Here is a 7,500-nt window from a genome sequence, read left to right on the forward strand (position 1 = left end):
TCGAGCCCTCACTAGTGACAGAAGTCCTCACACTCACACTCACACTCACACTCACACTCACATTCACACTCACACTCACTCACACTCCATCACATCCCTTCAGGCCCAACCCGATCAACCGACTTAGATCTTCAGTCTAACGCTCTCCCAACTGAGCTATCTAGGCCGTAGATTTTTTAGATGTGTCTAATTGAAGATCGGTGGAGATTCAGACGAATGAAATAGGAAGCCCAAGGAATGGTTGTCGGGGCAGTCTTGGCGGAGAGTGATCTTCACTCTCATCTGCACAGGATAAATAGCTGAATTTACTTTAATTCTCTTTGAGAGAGGGATAGAAAGAGAAAGAGAAAGATTAGAGATAGGTAGAAAGATAGATAGATAGACAGAGAGAGAGAGAGAGAGAGAGAGAGAGAGAGAGAGAGAGAGAGAGAGAGAGAGAGAGAGACAGAAAGTGTGCGTGTGTGTGTGTGTTTGCGTGTGCGTGTACGCGTAGGTGTGCGTTAATGGTAAGGACTAGAAGTGTAAGCAAAGGGCACAGACAGCTGAGGCAGGGGGTAAAAGAAGTGAATACTGTGACCTGTGACTAGGTGAACATTATCCCCTCATAATTTGAGTCACTTCCTCTTATTAACATCACGCCATGCTACGTGGCGCCACCTGCCTTGGACACTCAGCCACGAGCAATCATCACAATTACCAAGATCTCAACATATCATTCCCTCAGCATCCAGATCACCATCCCTAACACACACAAAAATCTCCAAATCCATCCCACCATCATCCCCACAGCATCACAATAACCGAATCTCACGTCACATCATTTCTAATTTCATCCCAATCATTAACTCCCACATCAGCATCACAATACACCAGTTCCCATCTTTTCATCATTCCCGCGAGATCCTAATCATCAAATCCCACCTCACTATTACTCCCACAGCATCACAATCACCGAATCCCTCCTACCGTACCTTAAGTCACCCCTAATCTCACCCCCAATCTCTCTCTCTTTTGATTGTGATTTGCATCGTCTGCCTGCTCTGGCCGACCCTCTTCTGCTGTTTTCGGTGCGTCGCCAATGGCTGTAGGCTTGGTCTCTTAAATGCTTGCCCACTTTCGCACGCTTTAAAAGGATGCCGTGTGATTGATATATAAGTGTTGCGAGACATATTATACTGCTGCGAGATTGGATATGACTGTTGAATCACTGCATATACAACTGATGTAAGGCGGCAGAAGACTGATGCAAGATTACACATATGACTTGTAAAACTCATATGAAACTGTTGTAACACTGCATGGATGGTATAGAACTGTAAGAAATTACTGTGAGACTAAGATTATTATAGAACTATAAGACTACCATAAGACTACCACATAGTCCTTGCTTTTGACATCTCTCTTTGTTAAAGAGTAAGAATTTCTGTATGGGCGATGTAGTATACAACCGCTATTATAATTTCTCATGGTATGAATATTGTTACTGTTATTAGCATGACTGAAATGACCATCATCATCATCTATATCTTTACTCATTTGTAGTATTATTAGTAGTAATCGTCATTGTTTCACTTCACGCTAACGCCATTTTGTACCACAGGCAAATCGGGTGTTCGGTATGGGAATCTCTTCTTGGCTTCGTTAACCAAGGCATCAGTAGCCAGTCTGTTCTCCCACTAATATTCACGCAATTTCAACTTGTATCACTGGTAAAGCTATGCCAGTTAAACGAAGGCCCAAAGATAAAGCGTAATGTAAACAGATGATTTCGATTAGTACCATAGTAAAGCACTTTTATAATTAAGGGAAGAATATATATATATAAATAGATATCTATATCAGTATTGAATGTGGATATGCATATGATATTGAATAGATCTGCAGTTACATCAGTACTCGAGTTAACGTATAATCGCACCTGTCAACGTACCCATCACAATGATAAATACCGCTACTTAACACCTTGATGACCTCCGCCACTTGACAGCCCCGCTATCTGGCGGCTCGACATTTCCTTCGCTGTTTAACAGCTTGACAACCTCTGGCACATGACAACTTGAAAACCTCGACAACTTAAAAATAAACTCCACCACTTGACACCTGACAACCTAACTTGAGAAACTTGACAACCTCTGCTTCTTGACACTTGACAGGCCGGGGGAATCATTCTGTTGTAACTGATGATGACGCCAAGAGTTTTGATCATGACTATACATAAACCATGAAGCTCAGTTCCTTTACTCATTTAAAATCTCCTGTGTGAATCATCCTAAGAAAAGAAAAAAGGAAGAAATTCTTGACATAAATCCATATTTAGTAAAGCTTCAAAAAATGCATATCAACGCGTTTGGGTTCTTTACACCCTTCATGAAATTAATTAGGCGCTATGAAAAGGGATACAGTCATTTTACAGGAGTGAAATGTGTGGATAGTAGTCATAACGATAAGTAATAACGTACAGTAATAACGAAACTGTTAACGCTAACTGCATGCAAACAAGGAAGAATGTAAAAGAAGCATAAGCTGCAAACAGGCTATATAGTTCATGGAATTTTTTTAACTTGGCTAATGATGATGTCACTCATTTGATTATCTATTTGTTACTATATTCTGCATAATTTTAGTAAAGGAAACTTGACAACGCATCCCGGACTCTGGAGGACTCGGATTTGTCATGAGAAAATCATATAGTGGTTTAAAGCAATAGAAATACTGTACAAGTATATGTACAGTATTGTTACCTAAGATCATTTCAACCGTTTTAAGTATTGTTACTTTATGCCGTAGTACTATTTTTTTTACTTTTGTTTCCCCTTCAAATTTCCACATTATCACAGAAAATGTTTCTTAATGTTTGGCTAACTAATTTATTTTGTGTGTTTTATTATATATATTTTTTCTGCATTATATATATATATATATATATATATATATATATATATATATATATATATATATATATATGTATATATATATATAATATATATATATATATATATATATATATATATATATATATATATATATATGTATGTATGTATGTACGTATGTATTTTTTCATACGATTTCAGTATCGATAGATTCCTCTCATTCTCTACTAGTCAAATATATCGAAATGGCCTCGATAGCAGGGGTGGGCATGAAAGGTATCAGGGAAATTGTGGAGCAGAATATGAGTCATAATCATCATCAAGGGGCTAACGCCGACGGAGGCACATGACCGGATCCACCCTTCGCTTCCAGCCACGAGATCCCTCGAGGCGAGTCTCCAGGCAGGCCCACGGCCCATCTCTAATTCCTCGCGACAGGTCTCGTCGAGCTGCACAAGCCATGATCTCCTGGGTCGTCCCACAGGCCTCCTCCACCCAGGGTTGTCTTGCAGATAGACAACCTGATGGGCAGGGTCATCCACAGGGAAACGAGCTAGATAACCATATAGTCTCTCTCTCCCTCCCCCCTCTCTCTCCTCCCCCCCTCTCTCTCCTCTCCCCCCCTCTCTCTCCTCTCTCTATCCTCTCCCCCCCTCTCTCCTCTCTCCCCCCCTCTCTCTCTCTCTTTCCTTCCCTTCCCTCTCTTTCCTTCCCCTTCCCTCTCTCTCCTTCCCCCTCTCTCCCTCCCTCTCTCTCTCTCCCTCTTCCTCTCTCTCTCCATCTCCCCCCTCTCTCCCTCTCCCCCCCCCCTCTCTCTCTCTCACCTTCTCCCTCTCCCTCTCTCTCACCTTCTCCCTCTCTCTCTCTCTCTCTCTCTCTCTCTCTCTCCCTCCCCCTCTCTCTCTCCCTCCCCCCCTCTCTCTCCTCTCCCCCCCCTCTCTCTCCTCTCTCTATCCTGAGTTGGTGATCCCAGATTATGGTCCCATGCCAGTCTCACGGTGTAACCTCCAGTTGGACACGTGGTCCTGCCGGCGAAGGGACTTGTTACAAAAGACGAGACTCCAAGACACTGGATAGCGTCCATGTTACGCTTCCATAGAGGAAAACTGACAGTATCAAGGCCTTGATGACACGCAGCTTGGTCCTTCTGCACAAGTACCGACATCTCCAAACGCTCTTGTTGATCGAGTTCATGGCTCCTGTTGCCAGACTGTCTATAGAATTCTTGGTCTGACAACCCAGAGATATGGACTACACTACCAAGGTATGTAAAACTCTCTGTAACTTCAATGTCCTAGCCGCAAGCATGGATCGACTGAACGGGTTCCCCTAACAGGCCCCCAAAGTCCTGAATCTAGGTCTTGGTCCAGGAGAACCTCTAGGCCTAAGGGCTTTGCCTCACTGCTAAATGCCGCCACCAGTGACTCCAAGTGTAAGCGACACGAGAGTTGGAGTACCGCGTCACCAGATGTGAGCGAGACGAGAGATGGACTTGGGTGGGTCAGTGAAAAGGGGCTTAGCTTGCTGGTTTATTCTTGAAGATAGTTATGAGACCCTCAAGAGGCCCCCATGTCCCCGGGTGGTGGACGAGGTGGTGGAGCTGGACCCTGTGGGGCTTGGCCTGTCTGCTGTGTCTCTGCCTCAGCCTTACAGATGTGTCCTTTTATGCGGCGGTTCCCTTTGAGGGCGGATGTTTATCCCTGTGCGAAAAGAGAAAGCCGGGCGACATCTGCGTCCTGCCCAAGGAGAAGGGCAGCTGCTTGGATGGGGGTGTGAAGTATACATCCAGTCTCGCTACGTACTGTTGACATCGCTCGGCCACGCACAAGGCTCGTCCTCGAGTCGACTGTAACGCTTGAAACGATGCAGTAGAGGTTCTGTTCAGTATATACAGATGGTTCCTGGTGATCCGCGGGTCGCTGGGGTCGACGCGTGCCAGGGTAGCGGGTGTGGCAGAGGTTTCGCACTGAGGTGCAACATTCAGTAGCGAGGAGGGTCAATCGTCTTCAGAAGCTGAAATATAAGTGTACCAGGCCAGTAAAAGGGCTAAGGAGGAGGATATGCTTGTCATTCACCTTACTAAGTTGCAAGAAAAATGAGAGCATAATAAGGACAGTTTGTCACAAGAAGGGCGTGTCAAGTAAGGTGTTAATTACTTGGATGTGTCAGGATTAGCGAGTTCAATAAGGTACCATCATATTGAAGAGAGAAAAATTAATTGGATAAGAATTCCATATCTTTGGGGTAAATGGGCAAGTATATATGCTTCGAACACATAGGCAGCTGGGCCTGAACTTAATTCTAACAGTGCGTGTCACGGCACTTCAATCGTATGAGCGTAAGTGTGCGTCGGGCGCAGGATTCCTTCGTTTACGGCCATGAGCTGGGCTTAAAATTAACTTGCGGTGAAAATCAAACAGTGCGCGTCTCGGCGCTTCAATCGGTTCCCTTCGAGGGCGGATGTTTATCCCTGTGCGAAAAGAGAAAGCCGGCGACATCTGCGTCCTGCCCAAGGAGAAGGGTAGCTGCTTGGACGGGGGTGTAAAGTGTACATCCGGTCTTGCTATGTATTGTTGACACCAAGGACTCAGATAGGATAGCAACATCGTCGGCAAAGTCAAGGTCTGAGACCTTGATATTGCCTAGTGTTGCTCCACACTGACTTTGGCTAGTAGCTATGCCCATTATCCAGTATATACAAGTGTTGAAAAGTGTTGGTGCAAGGACACAGCCTTGCTTCACCCCTGAATTAACAGGGAAGAAGTTCGACAGACCCTCACCACACATTACAGCACTTTTAGTACCAGTATAAAGGCTTGCTATTAGGCCAATAATCTGTGTCGGAATTCCCCTGAGTCTCAGTATCCCCTATAGCGATTCCCGATGCACCGAGTCAAACGCCTTCTTGAGGTTGATGTAGGCTGCAAGCAACCCACGATCAGACTCGCAACGGCGTCCACAGTTACTCGAAGCGCTAGTATTCAGTCTATCGTGGATTTACCAGGAGTAAATCCAGACTACTTCGGTCTCTGATGCGTCAGTAGGTGGTTGCGGATCCGTTTCAGAAGAATGTGGGCGAGAACCTTGCCTGGTATGCTGAGTAGTGTAATGCCACGGTAGTTGCTACAATCCCAACGATCCCCTTTCCCTTCCAGAGAGGGATGCCCCTCAGCAGCTCAGGGGGACTGCCAGATGGCAGTCAGGACTGTATGCAGGCCCCGAGCCATAGGTTCACCACCAGCCTTTAACAGTTCAGCAGGGATATCACATATGCCTGCAGCTTTCCCACTCTTCAGCTTGGAAATCGCCATCCTATCCTCTGTTAGGGTAGGAGGTTCCTCGCTGATGGGTGGGTCCAGCACAGGCACTGTGGAGGGTCTACCTGGTACAATACTTAGCCCAACGTTCACGAACCCCAACATGATCTGAGATGATCCGTCCATACGCTAATCGGACTGCAGTCATCTGTGAGGAGGGCTTAGAGTTCAGCTTTCTCAGGGCTTGATAGGCAGGGCGAAGGTCATTTACCAAGAAATGTCCTTCAACCTCCTCAGCAAGATTCCTGATGAACTGTTCCTTGTCCCTTCTCAGCAGTGTCCGAGCCCTACGCACCATGGAACGACGCAAGACTTGATTCCCATTCAGCCGAGCCTTGTGACACGCTTCAGTGGCCTCTAATGTCTCCAGGGAGATGGAATTCTGCCTTGCCCTCGAGCGTACGCCAATGGACTCCTGAGCTGCTTCGAGTGTTACGCGCCTGAAGAGCTCCCACAGAACAATTAAGTCCGTCAGGTTGTCGAGTACTGTGAATCGGTCAGAGACTGCCATGGTGAACTCACGGGCACACTCCTCCTCCCTTAGTCTGTCCAGGTGAAACACCTTAGGGTGGCCACTGGAAGGACGGGGAGTTTTGAAGTGGACCCACTGGGTAGCCACGAGCAGCTTATGGTCAGTGCCACAGAACTCGGCACTCCGGTAAACCCTGCAGTTCTGGAGGATCCTCCATCGCGTGCTAACAAGAATGTGGTCGATCTCCTTGGCCACTGTACCCGTATCGCTGGACATGGATACGGGTATCGCTGGACCATGTCCAGCGATACGGGTACAGTATCGCTGGACATGGTCCAGCGATATGGGTACAGTATCGCTGGACATGGTCCAGCGATACGGGTACAGTATCGCTGGACTTGGTCCAGCGATACGGGTTGGAGCGCTAGTACAAGGAGCCAGAAATCCTCAATTTCTGGGACCTAGCAAAGTCCCGGAGAAGGAGGCTGTTCTCGCTGCTGGGATCAGCTCCCGAGCCATGGGGGCCGACAGCTCGTAGCCAGCTCGGTCACAGCCGCATACCGCATTGAAGTCGCCCAGAACAATGCGAATATCTCGCCACAGATGCGAGTTTGCCGTAGAACGCCTCTTAGAATATGAATACAATACACTAAATGCGTAACTATGTTATTTACACACTGTATAATGGTGGTGGTGGCGGAGGAGGAGGAGGAGGAGGAGGAGGAGGAGGAGGAGGAGGATGAGGATGAGGAAGAGGAAGAGGAGGAGAATTAGGAGAAGTTGGAGGAGGAGGAGGAGGAGAAGGAGGAGGTGAAAGAAGAGGAGTAGGAGGAGGTGAAAG

Source organism: Penaeus monodon, chromosome 35 (assembly GCF_015228065.2).
Source record: "Penaeus monodon isolate SGIC_2016 chromosome 35, NSTDA_Pmon_1, whole genome shotgun sequence".
Classification (NCBI taxonomy): domain Eukaryota; kingdom Metazoa; phylum Arthropoda; class Malacostraca; order Decapoda; family Penaeidae; genus Penaeus; species Penaeus monodon.